General features: G+C 40.7%; 1 long non-coding RNA gene across 1 annotated transcript in view; it reads left to right on the plus strand.

Moving 5' to 3' along the window:
• LOC127618628 (uncharacterized) overlaps nucleotides 1–20,034 on the plus strand; it is a 66,578-nt gene extending 46,544 nt beyond the window's left edge. The window contains exons 2-3 of the long non-coding RNA XR_007967466.1: nucleotides 19,745–19,827; nucleotides 19,913–20,034. This is a non-coding gene — a long non-coding RNA (uncharacterized LOC127618628). The remainder of the gene's footprint in view (nucleotides 1–19,744; nucleotides 19,828–19,912) is intronic.
• Nucleotides 20,035–22,967: the final 2,933 nt, after the last annotated feature.

A 22,967-nucleotide genomic window follows, 5' to 3' on the forward strand; every position in this document is an offset into this window, starting at 1 on the left:
ATAATATCTGCCCCTTATCACCATAAATTGAATTACAATTCCAAAAAGGTACGCTTACAACACACATCTACTTTGCAGCACCTATGCAAAGTCATAAATCAAATATCACATTGTCCTGCTAAATAAATGCATTATATTTTTCTATTAGTAATGCTTTTACACTCTTCTTAAAAACAAAAAACAATGTTGAAGTTTTAATTTCACTATTTAGATTGTTCCACAGACTGACACCTTCATCTTTCCTTTAATTTTGTTCTAAACTCAAGTTTCTGAAAGACTTCAGTTCCTCTTAAATTAAATGTACTAACTCTCTTGATGAATCTATTTTGCAATTTATCAGGTAATGTTTTCAGATGAGCTTTATACATTATTTTTAGAAGGCTATATTCTAATAAGTCATTGAATTTTAAAGTTTTTAACTGTATAATTATTGGATTTGTGTGGGCCCTATATTCACTTCCATTTACAACGCGAATGGCACGTTTTTGTAATTTAAATACAGGTTCTATATAAGTCTTGTTTGCACTTCCCCATGCTTCAATGCAATAGGTCAGATGTGGAACAATCAATGAATTATATAACAAAATTAAGGCACATTTATTAACAGATTCTTTTACTTTATGTAACACAGCTATAATTTGGGATACCCTAGATTTAACCTGGTCAATATGGAATTTCCATGTCAACTGTTCATCAATCACAACACCTAAAAACTTAAATTCATGAGTCCTTTCAATCTGTACTCCTTGTACTGACAATGCTACATCTAAATCCATTTTTATACAACTAAAAATCACAAATTTTGTCTTACTGATATTTAAGGACAGTCTATTGGCATTAAACCATCTAATAATTTTCCCAAACTCATACTCTACAACTTGTAATACCTCATTTATATTTTTGCCAGCATAAAATAAAGTAGTATCATCCATAAACAAAATACATTTTAGTAACTTAGAAACATTTGCTATATCATTCACATAAAGAAGAAAAAGTACTGGACCTAGTACCGATCCCTGAGGTACGCCTACAATTTATTGGACAATTTCTTGATTTTATGCTATTGATTTCAACAAACTGCTCTCTGTCTTTTAAATAACTTTTGACCCACTGATGAGCTATACCTCTTATACCATATTTATATAATTTAATCAATAATATTTCGTGGTCTAAAGTGTCAAACGCTTTTTGCAAGTCCACGAAGACACTTACAGTAAAATATTTCTTATCCATAGCATTGGTTATTTCTTCTACCAATTCCAAAATTGCTGTTGCAGTTGAATGATTTGAGCGAAATCCATATTGACTATTTGTTAACAATTCATTTTTATCCCAAAAATGTTTTAATCTATTCACAAATAATTTTTCTAAGATTTTAGATAGCTGTGGTAACAGAGATATGGGTCTATAATTCGAAACATCATTTTTATTTCCTTTTTTGAAAAGTGGAACCACTTTGGCTATCTTCATACATTCTGGAAATTTCCCTGTAGTGAATGACAAATTACAAATATAAGTAAAAGGCTCAACAATAACGTCTATTATTTGCTTTATCAGTGACATATTCATATCTATATAATCATTTGACTTTTTATTTGCAAATTCATAAACAATTTTCAAAATTTCACTCGCTTGTACCCTCTCAAGGAAAATGCTGTTTACACTATGTGGAATAATACTACCATCAATATTTTCGTCTGGGATGTATTGTACTAAATTTGAGCCAATATTTGCAAAATAATTATTAAATTAATTTGCAGTTTCTTCTGTCGCATATTTATCTGAGTTATTCTTGGTTATAAAATCGGGAGTAATAACTTTGGCCCTACCTTTATGCATGACAGTTGTGACTGGCCTGGTTCTCTCTGACTGATGTTACAGAGATGCCAAATGGGAAAGAGAATAGCAATTATGTCAAACTGCACAGAAACATGTGTCTGTGTGCACCAGCACCGACCCACCTCATTGCACCTGATCACTCTAAATAACTCTGAACACAGGTATTCTCTGCCAATGGCAGGGAGAAAAAGAACAGAGCCCTATCCTGCAGCTTTGTTTTTCTACCTCTCTTTTTTATTCAGTTTTTTTTATAGTATTGTGCTTTGTTTTTACTTTCCCCTCCAGCTTCTTCACAGCCTTAAACTATCAGAATAAATAACCAGGGTTTGTCTATTGTGAGAAGGTTTTTAAGTGTGATAAGAGACAGGAGTGCAGTTTTACAGCAAAATAATGTATGTATGATTATATATGTGTGTGTACACACAAAAAATGTCTTACAGTCTCTTAGTAAGAGACAACAGTATCCATTTCTGTAAATGTAAAAACAGGAACCTGCAAATACATAGTTATGCTCCAACCACAAAGTGGAACATTGGACTAAATGGGATCTAGAGTAGGAACATTAAGAAAGAGAGACACACCAAGTGGAGCACAAGACTTTGTTCTCTATAGTGCCATGTTTGAAAGAAAGAAAGAAAGAAAGAAAGAAAGAAAGAAAGAAAGAAAGAAAGAAAGAAAGAAAGAAAGAAAGAAAAATACATGCTATAAAAAGTAGTTTGGTTTGCAAGCAAGGCACCATATGTGGAGGTCTGTTTTTCCAGAAAATAACCTCACGGCTGGTTTTACAGTGGATCCAAAGGCTGACAGTACAAGCTGGCACTCAGCCTTTAACATGCAGGCTTTAGGATTTGTTCATTTCAGCCACTTATTATTGGTGGGAGTGTGACAGAATTGTTACTGAGGATTTTAACACTCAGAACCACTTCTTAAGACTGAATAATTGCTACCATTCAACAACATAGTCGAAGAAAAATAATCAGTAAAGTTTGGGAAGTTTTGTGTGTGGTTTGAGGAACAGGGACTCACTGATTGAAGGAAAATGTGTAAAAAAGAATGGGTACAAGAGAGAGAAAGAGAGTGAGAATGAAAGAAAAGAGGGAGACAGGCTGCCTTTCAGAATCCTGGCTAACATCCAGCTAAATGTAATTTATGTTGCTCTCTTTCTTTACAAGACTTAGAAAAGTACATGTTCCTAAAGATGGACAGCAATAAATTGCTCTTAGCACATAATATAAACAAAGATTTTGACATAAACAATTTTCTAATATAGTCAACACTTTGTTTATATTTGGATCAGATCTTTCTGATAGCTTTTAACCTTAGTTAAATCTAATATTTGTGTTTAGAACTAGTTATGTCCCATGCTGCCATAAAAATGCCCGAGTTATAGTTTTGTCCCACCCTGAGATAGTAATCATTCATTTTAGCCTCTTTTCCCATGCAGTATATATGTAATGTTGTGTGTACCTGTCTTCAGATAGTTATTTAAAGAACATTTTTTCGATTCAAGGAATGATTTACAAGAACTTGTACCACAGAGCTGTTGAATGCTTGATTCTGACTGGTTGATGGACATTCTAAGATGTGCGGTTATTTTTAGTAAACGCAAGGCTATGAAGTAGTTCCCGGACCGCATTATGGTTCCATAGCTTGACCGCATTACGGTTCCATATCACTTTGTGAAATGTTTTCAGTCATTTCAAAGAGCGATACTGGCTACTACAGCAAAATAACCATATAAAACAAAGATATTGGTTAATAAAACCAGATAAGAATGAATTTTTTTTTATAATAACCGAAATTATCTGTGGAAAGCTCCCTTGTGCTCCTGCTCTCTCTCTCTCTTTCTCTCTCACCCACAGGTACATACATATGCACACACATAGGCACTTTTGGGCAACACACAGAGCCTTGATTTCAATGCACACCAAGAGTTTATAAAGCAGTTTAGAAACCGAAAAGCTATGAATAAGAATGGCGACAGTACAACTCTGCTACTGAGAATTGTTGTTAAACTAATAGCTTTGTGATTTGAAGCGATGTTATTGACAAACACAGATGAAGAGAGCTGCAGCAGATGCAGATAATCTCATACACGACAGAGAGCTCTCTCTCTCTCTCTCTCTCTCACACACACACACACACACACACACACACACACACACACTACCTTGTTACTCCAATAAGTGCTTAAAAGCAGCCAAAGCCTCCTTTATTTGTTCTAAAGTGATGCTTTCAAACTAGCAAACAAGGCCTGAGCTGTTTCAAAGCAAGATGCTGAATCCATGGCTAAAGAAAGTAGTTCTACTCACAGGAGTGTTTTAAGGATGAAAACCTGAAAACGTATTGACATAAAAAATCTGAAAAATGTCTTAACAGTGTTTGGCAACCGTGCTATATGTGGAAAACTTGATTCCGGAGCCAGTATTCTAAACAAATTTCAGAATAAGAACACTAATGAGAGATTATTTGAACCTTTTGATCACATTATAGTGAATGCGATATGTAAAGTACAAATCTAATATTAGTAGATTTTGAGCATAGCTGACTACAGTGCTTGCTTAGCACTGGCCCAGTTCTCACAGTCCTACACAGAGAATGCAGTGTAAAATAAACACAAGGTCATTTGAAATGATTTATGACATGTTTATAGGGTAACCGAATTCACATTCCTACTTCCTCTTCTTCTACTGTTTATTCAATGTGTTAAACTACAGTTGAAGTCAGAAGTTTACATACACCTTAGCCAAATACATTTTAACTGTGTTAGGTCAGTTAGGATCACTACTTTATTTATGAATATGAAATGTCAGAATAATAGTAGATAGAATGGTTTATTTAATCTTTTATTTCTTTCATCACATTCCCATTCAGGGTCAGAAGATTACATACAGTTTGTTAGTATTTGATATCATTGCCTTTAAATTCTTTAACTTGTGTCAAATGTTTTGGGTAGCCTTCTACAAGCTCCACACAAGTTGCTGGAATTTTGGCCCATTCCTCCAGACAGAACTGGTGTAACTGAGTCAGGTTTGCCTCCTTGCTTGCACTGTTTTTTCAGTTCTGCCCACACATTTTCTATCTGATTGAGGTCAGGGCATTGTGATGACCACTCCAATACCTTGACTTTGTTGTCCATAAGCCATTTTGCCACAACTTTGGAGGTATGCTTGGGGGTCCATTTGGAAGACCTATTTGTGGCCGTGCTTTAACTTCCTGGCTGTCTTGAGAGGTTGCTTCAATATATCCACATAATTGTCCTTCCTCATGATGCAATCTATTTTGTGAAGTGCACCAGTCCCTCATGCAGCAAAGCACCCCCACAACATGATGCTGCCACCCCCATGCTTCACGGTTGGGATGGTGTTCTTCGGCTTGCAAGCCTCACCCTTTTTCATCCAAAAATAATTATGGTCATTATAGGCAAACAGTTCAATTTTTGTTTCATTAGACCAGAGGATATTTCTCCAAAAGGTAAGATCTTGGTCCCCATGTGCACTGGCAAACTGTAGTCTGTATTTGTTATGGCAGTTTTGGAGTAGTTGTTGAGCCACATTTCAGGTGAAGCCGATATAGGACTCATTTTACTGTGGATTTATACAATTGTCTACCTGTTTCCTCCAGCATCTTCACAAGGTCCTTTGCTGTTGTTATGGGATTGATTTGCACTTTTGCATCAAACTACATTAGTCTCTAGGAGACACAATGTGTCTCCTTACTGAGCGGTATGATGACTGTGTGTTCCCATGGTGTTTATACTTGCACACTATTGTTTGTACAGATGAACGTGGTACCTTCAGGCATTTGGAAATTGCTCCCAAGGATGAACCAGACCAGAACCTTTTATTTTCTGTGGTCTTGGCTGATTTATTTAGATTTTCCCATGATGTCAAGCAAAGAGACACTGAGTTTGAAGGAAGGCCTTAAAATACATCCACAGATACACCTCCAATTGACTACAATTAGCCTATCAGAGTTTAATTGGCTGATTGCCTAAAGGCTTGACATAATTTTCTGGAATTTTACAAGCTGCTTAAAGACACAGTTAACTTAGTGTATGTATGTAGTCATGGTTACTTTTGTAACCTCCTTTCCCCGAGGGAAGGAACGAGACGTTGTGTCGAATGAAGTGACACAAGGGGTCTTCCTGGGATGCCAAACGTACCTCTGAACCTGAGAAAAGGCCAATGTCAAGCGGGGCAGCGAGTGCCAGTCAGGATTTTGCACTGAGGAGCGAAAATAATTTACTGCCGTTTACAGTGGTAGGTCTAGTGCTGTGGCAGGAGGGACACAATGTCTCGTTCCTTCCCTCGGGGAAAGGAAGTAAAAAAAATAACCATGACGTTCCCCTTCTGTCACTCACTCGACATTGTGTCGAATGAAGTGACACAAGGGGTCCCATATAAAAACGGCATGCACTGACCGTGTTACGTGAACTGTCGAGACAGGTGCAAGCAGGCTACTGCATGCTAGAGTTCCCTTTCCACCATCCGCCGAAGCAGACAAAGTGCTGCTCAGAACATCTAAAGCTCTGCGTGTGGTCCAAATAGATACGCAAAGCACGTTCCGGACACAGCAACAAAAGAGCTGGATCTGCCTCCTCCCGGGGCAGCACTTGCAGGATCACAATCTGGTCACTGAAGGGGGTTGTAGGAACCTTGGGCACGTAGCCCGGTCGCGGCCTCAGGATAATGTGAGAATGTGCCGGACCGAACTCTAGGCAGGTGCCGCTGACAGAGAACGCTTGCAGGTCCCCAACCCTATTGATGGAGGCTAACAAGATCAGGAGGGCCGTCTTCAGGTAGGGGGCCTTGAGCTCAACTGAATCAAGTGGCTCGAAGGGGGGTCTCTGAGGCCCGAAAGGACCACTGAGAGATCCCAGGAGGGGAATAGGCTAGGGCGGGGAGGGTTCTGTCTCCGGGCACCTTTCAGGAACATAATAATCAAGTTGTGCTTACCTAGGGACTTGCCATATACTGCGTCATGGTGGCCTGCGATAGCAGCTACATACACCTTCAAGGCGGAGGGGGACAGCTTCCCCTTCAGCCTCTCCTGCAGGAATGAAAGCACTGACCGAACTGCGCACCTCTGTGTGTCTTCGGCTCAGGAAAAACACCAATTCACGAACAAGCACTACTTTAGGGCATAAAGTTGCCTGGTGGAGGGAGCTCTGGCTTGGTTGATCATGTCTATGACTGCAGGTGGTAGATCCACTAGAAATTCCGCATCCCGTCCAGGGGCCAGACGTGGAGGTTCCAGAGATCTGGGTGCGGGTGCCAGAGGGTGCCCTATCCCTGAGATAAAAGGAACTTCCTCAGGGGAATTTTCCAGGGAGGTGCTCTCGCGAGGAGCGTAAGATCCGTGAGCCAGTAAGGGGCCACCAGGATTACCTGTTTCTCGTCCTCCCTTATCTTGCACAGCACCAGTGCAATAAGGCTCACTGGGGGAAATGCATACTTGCGCAGCCCCCGGGGCCAGCTGTGTGCCAGCGAGTCTGTCCCAAGAGAAGCTCCTGTCAGGGAGTACCAGAGCGGCAAAGAGAGCTATCTGTGCCTTGCCGAATTGGTCCCTATATCAGCTGGACCACCTGGGGTTGGAGCCTCCACTATCTGTTGTGTGAAACCTGCCGCGACAGTGCGTCCGCCATCTTGTTGCGGTTGCCAGGGATGTGAGTGGCGTGCAGAGTCCCGGCTGACTCCAAAGGAGGAGATGGCGGGCGAGTTGTGACATATAATTAGAGCCTTGGCGATTAATGCATGCTACTGTCGCGGTGCTGTCTGAATGGATCAAGACGTGCTTGCCCCGGATTAGTGGGAGAAACCTCCGTAGGGCAAGAGATACAGCCAACAACTCTAGGCAGTTGATGTGCCAACGCTGCCGGGGTCCTGTCCAGAGGCCAGCGGCAGCATGCCAAGGGTTGAAAGTCTGATGGCAAGAATGTGTGATTGTCACACGGTATGTGCTGTGGCACCATGCCCATCTCGGGACTCCAGTCTGTAGCCAGTGCTGAAGCGGTCTCATATGCATCAACCTGAGCGGCGTGGCTGAGGATGTCATATGCCCCAGGAGCCTCTGGAATTATTTTAGAGGAACCGCTGTGCCGGGCTCAAAGAGAACGAGGCACCTGAGCACTGACTGAGCGTGCTCGTTGGTGAGATGTGCTGTCATTGAGACTGAGTCTAACTCCATGCCGAGAAAAGAGATGATCTGAATCGGGACGAGCTTGCTCTTTTCCCAGTTGACTTGAAGCCCTAGACGGCTGAGGTGCCTGAGCACCTGGTGCCTGTGAGCGCACAGTAACGAGTGAGTGAGCCAGGATGAGCCAGTCATCGAGGTAGTTGAGTATGCGGATGCCCACTTCCCTTAGCGAGGCATGAGCTGCCTCTGCGATCTTCGTGAAGACGCGAGGGGACAGGGACAGGCCGAAGGGGAGGACCTTGTACTGTACACCGGGTCGTGTCGAGGGAGAATGGAGACGTGGAAGTATGCGTCCTTCAGGTCTACAGCCGCGAACCAATCTAGCTGTCAAACGCAGGTAAGAGTTTGTTTAAGGCCCGGTTCAGAACTCGCAGGTCCAAGATTGGTCGCAACCCGCCACTTTTTTTGGGTACGATGAAGTATGGGCTGTAGAAACCCTTCTCCATCTCGGCTGGAGTGACGGGCTCTATCGCATCCTTGAGGAGCATGGTCGTGATCTCTGCTCGTAAGGCGCTGGCTTTCTCGCCATGCACAGAAGTGGAGCGAACACCGCTGAAACGAGGCGGGAGCCTGGCAAACTGAATCACGTAGCCGAGTCGGATGGTCCTGGCCAGCCAGCACGATGGATTGGGAAGTGAAAGCCACCCATCCAAACTCCATACATGGGCACTAATGGGACGATCGCTTGTGACATATCGGGCAGGGCTTCACGGCGGGAGGGGGAGTAGGTAATAGCGTATCAGGAGGCAGAAGAGCGTCCCGAGGCTTGGGCGCTGAGAAAAGACTCAAAGCACTTACCTTGCTCCGCGCACCCCTCAGGGGGCAGGTTAGAGACTGAGGAAGAAGTCCTAGAGAGGCGTCGGAGGCGAGGGAACTGCGTCCAGGGAGCCAGGACTGTACAGTTTTGGGGCTAAGATGCCGTGAGAATGGCGCGCTTCGGCTGGATGACCCAGGGAGTGAGGAAATCACTCTTTATTGAGAATGTGGGTGCCGCAGCACAAAGGCAGTGCGGCAAATGAAACAAGGATTCTCCTCCCGGCCCTCCACCAGGGGACGAAGTGGTCTTGGTATCAACACCGGAGCGAACGTCTGACTGCCTAGTCCCTGTCTCAGGAGCGCTTCGGAGCTTTCCTGGTCCTGGAAGGGCTCCTGGAGACGGGGGGCGTACGCCGCCTGCAAGGTGCTCGATGCTGGGGCTGAGAGCTGGGCCCGGGTTGAGGTGGTGCAACCCGGGTTGAGGTGTTTAGCCACAGGGGGACACCCTCGGCGAGCAGGCGGGGTGCGCTGGTTTGGCGGTGCCGCTGAAAGATGTGCCATCTGCTTCTATACCGACGAAAACTGCTGCGCGAAGTTGCCGACGGTGTCGCCGAAGGGGTCACGCTGGGAGACGAGGGCATTGAGAAAGCATGACTTGACAATGTCGCGCATCTCGACCATGTTCAGCCAGAGGTGATGCTCCTGGACCACGAGGGTGGCCATCGCCCACCCGTGTGCCTGCGCTGTGACCTTCATGGCTCTGAGAGCGAGGCCGGTGGCAGAGCGCAGTTCCTGCAACACATCGGGGTCGGAACTACCCAGGTGCAGATCTTTCCATCTATCCAAATGTCCATTTGTCATCTCTCTGTCCATCTGTCTACTTAATTAAATATTCTGTATTACATGCAAAGGAATAAGAGAGAGATATAATCAAAGTTAAAGGTAAAAGAAAAAGAAAGTCAAGGCTAATTGAAACATGTCATTATGTGCTGATAGAAAGGCACACTGAGGCATATAATGTAATTACTTCCGAACTTTCACAGTGTCAATCACGCCACTATCTGCTTATGCTTTAATGGGATATTGAAATGTCCTCTCAGCTCAGAGGCAATGAAGGCTCCAGCTAATTAGTATGAATGAGGAGTGTTAAAATAAGTAATGCTTTGGAGGACAGGTTTTAATTGAGAATAATATAATGCTCTGTCCCTCAAATTCATCAAAGCCACTCACTAATTACTCATCAGACTAATGTTGCCACAGACCATGTTTTTTTTTTTCCTGTACATTTTGGATTAAGAAAGTTTCTGTACTACAGTCAGTGACATTTTGGAGTAAGGTGAAACTATGTTTCCATCCATGTTGCAAATAACATTTTTGCAAAAAATCGGAATATCGCAAGAATAAATTGCAAATAAAGCAGCGTTTCCTTCCCTTGTGTTCAAAAGAACAAAATCTTCACATCCAGGTAAACTCTACTCTTACTCTTTTTTAAAAAAAAAATTGAATACTTACAGTTTATAGCATACAAACAAAACACTGTAAAGAACTGTGTCTCATGTCTGGAAGCGTCAGCGCATTACACCGTTTTGGGAGTGCAATATGTGTGTTTCTCTGTCCTAATGACTTTACCGTGCGTACCTAATTTATATTTTTCAAAAGTGTTAATATACCTGCTCTGTGGTACAGTTCAAGATTGTCTACAACTTGTTTGTCTGCAAAATCTATATAGCTTTTAGGTTTTCAGCACTGTAAAAAGTCCAACTTAAATTTGTCAGACAAGCTCAATTTTAAAAGTCTATTGAAGTGAGTTTATTTAAAATAATCAATTAAGTCAACTTTTATGCCATTTAAGTCAGAGCAACTTACATTTTTAAACAGTGAGCACATACAATATCAAGTCTGTTGGTGAAGGTAGAACCTACAGGATTTTGAGCATGCTCAGTTTGATCACTGACCCTCCAACACACCCCTATTTGAAACGTTGTGCACCACTGTGATATGGAAGTTTAAATTTCACTGTTGTAAGTCTGTAAAGCCAGGCTCTACCACAGAAAATCAGGAAGTATGTGGGAATTTAAATCTTTGATTTTGACTCGTATCTTTAATGATGTTATCCATTTGTTAAAGTCATGGAAAGGTCTTGCAAATTCATGTGTCCAAATCTAAGGGAACCTTGTAAGGCTGAGAACTATATATGAATTCACGTTGTGTCTGCTACTGAGCATGCCCACTGGAGAAGCATTGTGGCGGAAGACACTACCCACAATCCCCTGCTCTTGAATTTATGTGTTTTTTGTCAAAGTGTGCCTACTTATGACTTAATCTGAATTGAAATAATATTTGTTTTTGCTCTTTATGTGTTTTTAATTATGTTTTGCTGTAAAAAGTTGTGTTCCCTGTCAAAAAGCTACACTTTGATGCTGCGCTGATTTAGCGCTTTGGGAACAACTTTAGGTGTGACAAGCTGTGAATATGTTTGCAACACATCAATGAAATTGACCAGAATTTATAGCCTCTGCTGGTGACATCATTGGATGCACCTGTAGCAAGGCTATAAATAGATGTGTCACAGGTGCATCGTCAGATCTTTTGTCTTCAGATCCCTCTGTGTGTGTGTGCTTCATGAGCCTGTCAGAAACTTTCTACTTTCCTCTGTTAGGAGTTAGATTTGGTTAGGCAGTGTGCAGAAAATTTAGCTTTCCTCTAAAAAAAATAGAAAATGTCTGAAAAGACAGAGCAAGTGGTGTGTGTTCCCTTGTTTACGCTCTATGGCTGAGAGGGACACACGTCAGTTTTGTTTTGTATGTTTGGGGGAAGAGCATGCTGCTCTTGCGTTGGGGCGGGTGTGAGCATTGTGATCTGTTCTCAGTCAAAATGCTTCGCACTCATCTCGCTTACTTCCAAGAGCCAGCACCCACTCTTTCATCGTGGGGCTCTCGCACTGATCTGGCTGAGGAGCGAGAGATGGGTCCGACCCTATCACTCGCTCTCTCCCCAGATCCAGCTGATCCTTCTCGTGAGCCTGAAGCGTGCTTCGGTGCCTCTTCTGAGCTTCGTCGAGCCACGGATCTGTCTCTCCGTGCGACCAAGCAGACGACTCGTGCCATTGGCCTGTCTATGTCTACTTTAGTCAGCACTGAGAGACACTTAAGGCTCAACCTGTCGGGCATCAGAGATAAGGAAAAGTTTTCCTTCTCGATGCCCCGGTTTTGCCTTCTGGCTTATTTGGTGACACTATGAATGTAGTTATCACCAGGATCCAGGAGGCAAAAATCCATGAGGAAGCCTTCGGGCAATTCCTTCCTCGCAGCACTCAGGGGGATGGGCCGTCGGCCACCCAGCCCCGCCCCGCTCCGGTCCTTCTAGATGGGAGGCTCAAAAAGAAAGCGTGGCGAATCGTGCTCCCCCTCGTAAAGACTGGAGGCTGGTTCGTCGCCCTCAGCAGTCCCCAAAGCAAGAACTCAGGGCAGTTATTTCTAAAAAGGGAAAAACCCTGACGGTTTTGCACCCAGCCTTGTGGGGGTAGTCCCCCCTTGGGACGGGTCACATGAAACATCCACCTGTACCCTCCCGATACCCCCACAAAACCACTCCATTCCCGCCACCTCTGGTGTTTCGGGAGTTAGCGGTTTCCAGCGGAAAGTTGGTAGTCCAGGACACGGGACACTTGACATCCCCATAACAAGAAGTGTCAGAATTGATAACCATCTCAGAGAAGATACTTCCTGGTTCCCAAGAAGGGTGGGGGGTTGTGTCCGGTTTTAGACCTTCGAGGCTTGAATTGCTCTGAGGGCGATCAAGTTCAAGATGTTAGCCGTCAAGACGGTCGTATCTCAAATCCAACATCGCAATTGGTTGGTCACGATCGATATCATGGACGCGTACATTCATACAGAAAGTCTGCCACAACACAGAAGTTCTTGAGGTTCGCTTTCGGGGGCGAAGCGTTCCAATATCGGGTTCTTACATTCGGTCTAGCCTTATCACCCCGCACATTCACGGAATGCATGGATGCAGCACTGGCTCCTTTGCGACTCCGGGGCATTTGCATTCTAAATTACATAGACGACTGGCTGATACTAGCACTGTCACAAGAACTGGCATTAAAGCACAGGGATATCATTTTAACTCATCTGGTTTCTCTGGGTCTGAGACTCAACGTCAAAAAGAGCATTCTCTCTCCCACTCAGGGAATTACCTATCTGGGCGTTGTATGGAATTCGAACGCGGTGCGGGCACAATTGTCTCCCACTCGAATCATGTCCATTCAGAACACCCTGAGCAAAGTCAGGCTAGGCCAAGGTTGCACTGTTCGTCAGTACCAACGAATACTAGGTCTCAATGCATCTGCGTCCTCGGTGATCCCTTTGGGCCTTCTGCACATGAGACCGTTTCAGTTGTGGCTCAAAGCCAGGGGATTTCATCCAAGGGCCAATCCCCTAAGCTGATAAGGGTTACACGCCGCATGCTACGTACCCTTTCTATGTGGTTCAGAACCCGGTTCCTCAATTTGGGTCCCAATCTAGGAGCGTCTTGCCATCGCAGGTTGCTAACAACAGATGCCTCCCTGACGGGATGGGTAGCAGTCTTAAGTGATCGTCCAGATCAAGGGGAATGGGAGGGTCGTCAGCTCAATTGTCACATTAACTGTCTCGAGTTGATGGGTGTATTTCTGGCCCTGAAATACTTCCTCCAGAGGCTGCCATGTCTTGCAGGTGGACAACACAGCGGTAGTCTCTTACATAAACCATCAAGGAGGTCTACATTCATGCCAGCTGAACAGACTGGCATGGCAGATTCTCCTTTGGGCCCAGGGCAAGCTCCAGTTAATCAGAGCAGCTTATATCCCTGGATGCCTGAATGGGAGTAGATTTACTGTCCAGACAGAAAATACAGACGGGGGAGTGGAAACTCCAACCCGAGGTAGAGGAACAAATCTGGTTGAGATTTTTACAAGAGCAGAAGTGGACCTCTTCGCCTCCCAACAGACAGTGCAATGTCCCTCTACTTCTCTCTGAGACACCCAGCCCCCCTGGGTCTGGACGTGATGGCACATACATGGCCCAGAATGCACCTGTATGCTTTTTCCCGGTTTCTCTGCTCCCGGTAGTCTTGGCCAGAGTTCACTAGCAAGGGTCCTGCCTCTTACTGATAGTGCCACACTGGCCGAACAGGGTATGGTTCTCGGAGATAATGTCTCTCCTCGACGGCTCGCCTCCGCACACATTCATAAGATTTTATAGTTTGGATGTTCATGCCACTCCGGGCTCTTATGTCCTTGAGTCAACATCACAAGCTCATGTCTGAGACCTCTCGCGGTCTTGTGAGCACACTACACAACCGTAAGGGGTCCAGACATCAACAGTGTGGCGGCGTGTTCTCGTTCCCAAAGCGCAGCATCAAAGTGTAGCTTTTTGATAAGGAACGTCTTGGGTTACTTAACTGTAACCCCTGTTCCCTGATAAAAGCGGAATGAGATGCTGCACTTCATTGCCACACTGGGATACCCCAAGACTGCTCTTCAGACAAAATACCTGATGATGCACCGGTGACACATCTATTTAAGGCCCTGCATCCAATGATGTCACCAGCAGAGGCTATAAATTCTGGTCAATTTCATTGACGTGTTGCACATATTCACAGCTGGTCACACCTAAAGTTGTTCCCAAAGCGCTAAGTCAGTGCATTATCTCGTTCCGCTTTTTCCAGGGGAACAGGGGTTACAGTTAAGTAACCCGACACGTTTTGTTTAAAGTCACCATTAGGGTAATTTGTGTTCACTTTGATGAAGTATCTTATATTTATAAAGATGATTAAATCTTTAAAAGTACTTGTAACCTACACCACCATTTAAGTTAGATCAACTATTTGGTCTCTCGGTAGGGCTGATACATGATCTTATATTGAAATATAGATCTACTTAAAAATATATATATATAGATTATATTGTTTTCAAAAATATTGAAAATATGGACAGCTGTACTTATAAATAGTAGCTAATTGAACTTAATGATCAATTATATTTTTGAGTTCGCTGAACTTTTTGTATTAAGTTCATGGAATTTGACATCCAACTGGAATTGTTAAATTGGCAGAACTAATTTGCCTGAAGTTGAGTAAACTCAAAAATGCTGTTCAGCTGGTTGACTTACTTTTTAAAGTTTACTCAACTTTTTATATTTTACAGTGAGGTTGACCAAAGCCAAGGATTGGTGCAGTGGTTAGTCCAGTTATGAACTAAATATTCGGTCACATGACTTTTTTTATCTTCATCTACATCTTCAATAGGAGTTTATTCAGTTGGTGCAGATTTCTTCTTATCAAATAAAATATTTATCCACCTCAAGCAAGTGTACACATTTTTTATGCACATTTTTGGAGGTTTTATTCACAAATTGGTGTTTCCATATCCCAAAATGCGCATAAAAAACATTGATGAAAACATAGCTATACACATTTTATAACTTTAGAAATTAGGAGATAAATGGATTACTAAGTGGTGTTGTAATGACTCCATATTTGTCAGTATGCAGGGAGTTGAAGTTTCAGGGCACTATTCCTAGAAATTAGCAATGTTCTTCTATTTATGAATGCAATAAAATACCACGTCCTTATCAAAAAAGTAAGCAGAACCATACATGAATTTGATGTAACAATAAACAATTATAAGTGTAAAGAAAAGGTTGCCATGCATTACTGGTCACACAGTTCTGAAGTATAATCTTGACTCCCACTCCCACGCCAATGCACACACTTGCCCTATTTTTACTAATGGGAATTCATTTATTGTAATCACAAATCATCTTTAAGTTGCTTGACTGTGTGTAATTTAACAGCAGGTAACATTTATTTTAAACTATTAAACATTCTTAATAATGGCACAAACATATAGAAGGCACATTGCTTTGATTTGTACAATGACTAGATTTGAATAATGCAAATTTTTTAAAAATAATTATTCAGTCCTTGTGAGTTCTCTCTTGCAAATTATGTAATTTCCAATATAACCTAGCACAATTCAACATTGCAGAAAAACATTACCTACATTTTCACAGTACAAAGACAACTGAATTGGCAGAGAAAGAAGGTGTGAGACAGATGGGAAAGGGGGTAGTGAGAAAAAGAAAGGACTTTTATCTTTTATCTCTCGATGGCTCTACGTAAAATGCAAAGACAGCATATCCACAATGCATACTGCAGTATCAGCCATGATAAGGGAGTGGGGGTGAGGGAAGAGACTCAAATTTCATGGAATCATTATTTGTAAGTTAAGTATTTAAGTAGAGCATAGAGTAAATTTATCCAACTCTGATCCAAAGTGACTTTATTTTTGCGGGCTATTCAGATTCGAATGCATCAATTTAGAAATACTGAGATCTTAAAGCATCAGCTATACCAAGCCCATTAGGAGATTAAATGCCTTTATATTTTCTTACTCACTTATATGTTACGCCCTTATGAAATTTTAATTTTAAATATTCAAGCCATTGAGTTTGGTCATATGAAAGTGTCATATGATTATTGAAGACTGCAGCAATGCTTGTTAATTACAGTGAAGACATATTGAATATTCTTAAGAGTTTTATTATTATTTATTTATAATTTTTTTATGTGGAAGTTTGGAAGTATTTTGACCATTTAAATATTTACACATATGCTTAAATTTCAGAATGTGTACATTTATTGTGCCAGATAAATCAGGCCCTTCCTCTGACCTTTGAGATCAGCCAAAATTGGATTCAGTGACATTTCAAATTTATTGCATTACAAAGGCAGAAGATATCAAAGACCTCAGTGGCTCATAATGAGAGCATGTCAGAGTGAATATTAATTCAGCTAATCACACAGACCAAACAGCCAGAGAATATTACTGCTGCGCATGAATCCATGCATTAAGCGAAGAATACCTGATCTCTATGAGGTCTGTGGCTGAATTTTGACTCTACAGCTTTACACAATGGTACAAAGCTGAATTGTGAGTTTTCTAAGGTCTCTGCAGTAAAGAAGCTATTTTTCAGAGTTGTGGAAGAGAATAATTTAGATCTCTGGGTGGAAAAGTAATGTTGTGGGTCAGAGCCCCGGAAGAGTCACACTTAAGAAATGCAACATGATGTGTATGCTGCTTTAAGACAAATATAACACAAGTGAATTTGAATTTGTAAACAACTTTACAGAAGGCATTTTCTATATATATATACATATTAATTAAAGTGTCATTCTAACATAATACATTATCTTGAACTATATAAAAATACAGCTGTTAAAGATTTGCATTATGTGAATTATTGGCCTTGTTTTATAAGCACAGAAGAATTGAGATATGAATTCTATTGAATCCAAGATGACAACGAGTCTGCTTACAGAAGGGAGGTTAAACAGCTGGCTCACTGGTGCAGTCAAAACAACCTGGAGCTGAACACACTCAAAACAGTGGAGATGATAGTGGACTTTAGGAGGAACACCCCAACATTGACCCCACTCACCATTCTAAACAGCACTGTGGCGACAATGGAGTCATTCAGGTTCCTGGGCACTACCATCTCACAGGACCTGAAGTGGGAGACCCACTTTGACTCCATTGTGAAAAAGGCTCAGCAGAGGTTGTATTCCTTCACCAGCTGAGGAAGTTTAACCTGCTACAGGTGCTGCTGATCCAGTTCTACTCAGCAGTCATTGAGTCGGTCATCTGCACTTCTATAACTGTTTGATTTGATTCAGCTACCAAGTCAGACATCAGAAGAGTTCAATGGATTGTCCGGACTGCTAAATGGATTATTGGTTCTTAACCTCCCACCCTCCAAGAACTGTACACCTCCAGAGTGAGGAAAAGGGCTGGAAAAATCACTTTGGACCACATTCACCCATCACACTACCTTTCTGAACTGTTGCCCTCTGGCCGGCGCTACAGAGCACTAAGCAACAGCACACTCAGGCATTATGAACAGTTAAACTGACCGCAATACTCTCCATTGTGACAATACAATCATGTTAATATTCAACTATTCATTCATATTTAATTCCATTTATATTTATTTTACATATCCTACCTTTTCTGCACAATACATTAAATTAACAACTGTATACCTGTACATAACATATCTGAACAACATTATTTGCCCACTGTAGTTTCCTCTATATATCTATCTGTTCTACATGATTTTTTAATTATTATTTCACTATTTATATATGTATATTTCAAATGTTTGTATGTATATGTTGTATTTGTATATATTTTTTATTCTCTTTGCACTGCAAGCTTCTTTAACCATGACAAATTATTTGTGTATGTAAGCATAATTGGCAATAAAGCTCATTTTGATTCTGAACATTATTGATGGCACTGATGCCTCTTCTTCTACAGTGCATCCACAGCTGTTCAGTCTAATTTACAGCACACTACCACAATGGAGAGATCACATGCTTAATATGAGGGCTGCATAAATAAAGATTATTAGGTGAATTTATATTTTGCATTTACTATTTTTATACCGCCACATAATTACTATGGGCTGCTATAATTGAATTTGAACTTGTGCCAGAGAGAGATCATTTGTTTTCAGGTTACCAAATGGTGACAATGTTGCAGGGTGCGGAGAAAATGACATGAAGTTTGTGTGCAGCATATTTCATCTGTGCTTAGACGCTGACACCGAACCCACAGAGAGGAAATTAATTCTGTTTCCTTTCTGCCACACAGGCAAACAAAATTACACTCACAAATAAATAATAACAGCAAATCAAAAATGCTCCAACTCACATCAGCTTAGGTGCATTCATCACTGTGCATATCAGATGCAATAACAACAACATGAAATGTGGAACACCGTCTTTATCTGATCGTCTATGTGAGTGAACGAATATGTGTGCAGATTACATGTGTGCCTGTGTGTTTGCCTGTCTGTTAAAGCATGTTTATTTTATGAGTGTTTCTCTGAGAGGAAAACAGGGAAAAAGAAGGGAGGTTATGGTTATAATGCATATACACCATGGACTGAAATCGTTAGAAAGAACTGAACTGAAATGAAAAATTTAAAAGAACCAAATTTTTTGCAGAACATAACAAAAACGGGGGAAGAAGATTCTTTCAATTATTCCAGAGTGAAAACTTTGGTAACCGGTTACTTATGATCTGGTGATTTATTTTTTAAAAAAATGTCTAAATGGCTTATTACAGTAAATTTCCGGAATTACACCCCAATGAATTTTATGCCCAATAAATGAGGCTTCTCTACTTTTAATTGAACATAATAAGCATGTGATTTGATTCTGAAGGAAACGGCTACATCACACATTTCTTTGCTTTAAAGGTGCATTCAGTAATTTGGTGCTAATTTAAAAAGTTTTACACATTAACCTTTTCGCACGCACGTTCCATTTTTCTGACTGTCACCCCCCAGTTTTTAATGCACTTGAAATGAAATGTAACAACATTTAACCGTCTAAATTCCGTCCGGACGCAAAATAAGCCAATCACAAGGCATTTTGCAGTATATGTTTAGCTTTAATTTCAATTCAAAACCTCTAAAAATTACAAATATATGTAAGCTATAATAAGCATATTAACCAACAGTGTTTGTTGCCTTTATTTTCACCTTACTTGAGCATTGAATTTCGATGGTTTGTAGGATGGGAGGGCTAAACATTGGTGACTAAATGTTAAGCTTCATTTTCACTTAAAAAAAAAAAAAAAAGCATAGACTGATAGATGCATGACTAAAAGATGTTTGTCCTACATATACAGTCTTGAAGTCCGTTATGACAAAGGTTTTGTCATACTGTACAATGCCATCATGCCCCTTCACTGTCTTTGTAATCTTTTTGGCTTTGCTCTGCTCAGACATTGCAGCGTTTATTACTTTCTTTTTTTTACTAAAATTATCATTAACAATAAAATATTATAATGGTAAGTAAATAATATGAATAAATAATAACATTCCCTTCTCTTTTGCAGTCTCAATAAGGTTTCAGTAAGTGGTTCTTCACAAAAACATGGGCTAACACAAAAGGGAGTCTTGCACAGCTCTCATGTACTTGGTGAGTAACTTACTACTTTATTACTATGATTTCTCTTTGGTCATTTCTCAGGTGATCATGGTCATTCTCATGTTTGCCCCCACAGAACCACAGGCCATGTATCATTGCTGGGAGAATGTGGGACTGGTATAACAGTATTCTTCCTCACATAAAGCAGCGATAAGGTCATTACAACAGACATAGAGATTCCAAGCTCCTCTTAATGGTGAATGTCTGTGGTGGATCCCCGATATAAATAATAATGTTTGGCAAATGCTCAGTGTGCATGTCACACGCACAAAAAAAATTATGTGAAATCTGTTTCTTTTTGCAGGTATAAACTGATGAAATTCCAGCCTACCCTTCCACTTCATCACGGATTCATCCATGTAGAGTTTTGTTTGTGGAACAAAAATGCGCAAAAGGAGTGTTATTCACTTGTAAGTTGTAAATGTCCTGAGTCTGCATGATGTGAAGCACTATGTTACTTGGCTCTGCTTTATCAAGAGGCATAATGAATGACATATTGAATTTTGATGAAATGTTAACAGTAACAATAGCATTCTGAGATGATATTTTTCTCACCACAACTCTACAGAGAGTATGTATTTGTATACGAAGAGATTACAATCATTTATTTCAGATTCTTAGTTTATATACAAAACATCATCTTATTTACTACATTAAAAATGTGTTATTAGATTCTCAAATATGTCAAACATGTGTGTTTATATAACTTTTATTATTATTATAATATTGTCAAGATAAACGTAATTATTGATAGGCTGTGACCATGGCCATGTTTGTTTACATTGCAATGCAGACATCAGAGTCCAGAGCCTTTCAACATAATATTTGTTTCATGTGAATAAAACTTTATGTTTGAAAGGTGATTCTTTTTTCTCAATAATTTTTTGCTACTGTCATATACCAATTTGTGATATGAGCAGTAAACTTGTATTGTAATACCTTTGTGTTTCTTTGAATGCCTGTGACCGTCATTTATCTTATCATGTGTTTAAAAAGACTGTTTGAATGGCTGTTTTAGACATAAATGACAAGCACTTAGCCAGTCCCTCTCCAGGGTTTTCAGATTCAACAGATTTGGTGAGTTAGTTTTGCCGCGAGTATACACAGTGTGTGGATATGGACAGTAAATTGTATTTTTCTGTGTTTGTTTGAATGCTCGTAACATAATAATAAACATTCTATGGTTAAAAGACAGTTCTATCAGCTGTTTTAGACATCTAAATTAAGTGCTTATCCAGTCTCTTTCTATGCAGCAGCTAAGCAGTACAACAACTGATATGGTGAGTTCTCAGTTAATTTTGTCGCGATTAAACACAGCGTGTGGATTGAGCAGTAAATTTGTATTCTTCTGTGTTAGTTTGAATGTCTAAAACATAAAACAAACATCCTGTGGTTGAAACGATTGTTCAAGCAGCTGTTTTAGGCATGTACAGTAAATGGCAAGTGCTTAGCTAGTCCCTCTCTAAAGCAGTGGCAGGTAAACAGTGGGAAAGCAGATTTTATTAAAAACAATTGCCACTCGATGACGTTAGACACAAACTTTCTAATCATTTTCTGATTGTATAACCCAGGGACAACTCTGGAATGATGAAACCAGTGTAATCGTACGTGTCAAAGGGTTAATGAATGAATTGTTTTTGTGAAGCGTGATCTGAATGGTGAACACTGAGATGAAGACTGTACTCATAATATTTTTCTACAAAAAGTGTTTTTATTGTACATGGTGCGGGATTGCAGCAGCGACAAGTGACCATTAACTTCTGACATGCCTCATGTCCTTTCTTTTGCTTGGATTTCATAGACCAAGAAATCCTCTACCAATAGCCATCCAATGACAGATTGTCTTACATCATCTTCGAGTGGGACGTGGGAGGGGTGTGTTTCTTATATCTCGAAATGTATTGGTGAAAATGTAAAATGTGTCAACTGTCCAATGTCATTTTTAAACTTGATTGTCAAATGGATAAAGAAAACCCAAAGTAACCCCCCCCCCAAAAGAAAATAGATGAAGAATAGATGAAGAATAGATTTTTTAAATGAAATATAAAATAAAACATTTACTTGTGTAGAAATGTATTAGCACCCCTTCCCCATCCCAGTTTAACATCTACTCAACAAAAAGGCGATGGGTGAATGACATGATAAGATGGTCAGAGATGTCATAAAATATATTTTTAATGACTTTGTGTTGTCCTGTGGAGTTTCAAAGGCACAGATGTATATCAGTATGTCCACAGAACAAAGGTAAGATTTTGTGTATTTATGAATGGAGTACTCTTGTTTTAAAATATCCCTGCTCTGTTTCCAGTTGTTATGACATCCCCTGAAAACTTTAAAATACTCATGATATCTTTTGATAACCTGTGTGTTTCTAGATAATAACACACTTTAACATCAACACCATAAATATCTACATAACGCTAGACTGGAATTTCCAAAAGAAATTTCAAGATGGCTGCATGCTAGTTTCTCTGGTGCATATGGTGAATGCTTTGCTTGTTATGATATCTATACTGATAATTCCCCACAGGGGTGGGAGGTGCTTATTATCACTTATTTTGGTTGAGACAAGTCCCTTATTTTGAGCTTGTTTTTCCAGACCATGTCCTCTTTTTCCTTGAGGGATCTGGTAGCACTACAACTGGTATATTGCCCATGCTTAGCACATAATACTGTCATTTATTTAAAAAAATGTATAAATAGAAGAATTGCTCTAACCGGTTAACAATCGGAAAGGAGGCAGTGGAATGCAGGAACCGGAGCAAATCTTTTCTGCTCAGAACGAACCGAAATGAAATGCTTGAATTTCTTCTATTTTGTAAAATCAATAGGCCTACATTTTTACATTTAATGAGTGAAAACCCATCTTAATTTTTGGCTGTTATTGTGTAACATTATGCATAGCACAAGAGCAAACATTTTCAAAGGGACGGCTGTGAATACAAATGAAATCATGTTTGCCACTTACCTTCCATCTGAGCCTCTGTTTTGCTGGTGGAGTTACTTTCATCTCTCTCTGTGATTCAGACCCATGGGATTAGAAAACTCATCACAAACCATAATGTACTGTACTTGTATTCTCGAGAGATGCATGGGCTTATTTCCATGCATATTGTGTCTTGCGAATTTGA

The sequence above is a fragment of the Xyrauchen texanus genome, chromosome 2 (assembly GCF_025860055.1).
Source record: "Xyrauchen texanus isolate HMW12.3.18 chromosome 2, RBS_HiC_50CHRs, whole genome shotgun sequence".
NCBI classification, from domain to species: Eukaryota; Metazoa; Chordata; class Actinopteri; order Cypriniformes; family Catostomidae; genus Xyrauchen; species Xyrauchen texanus.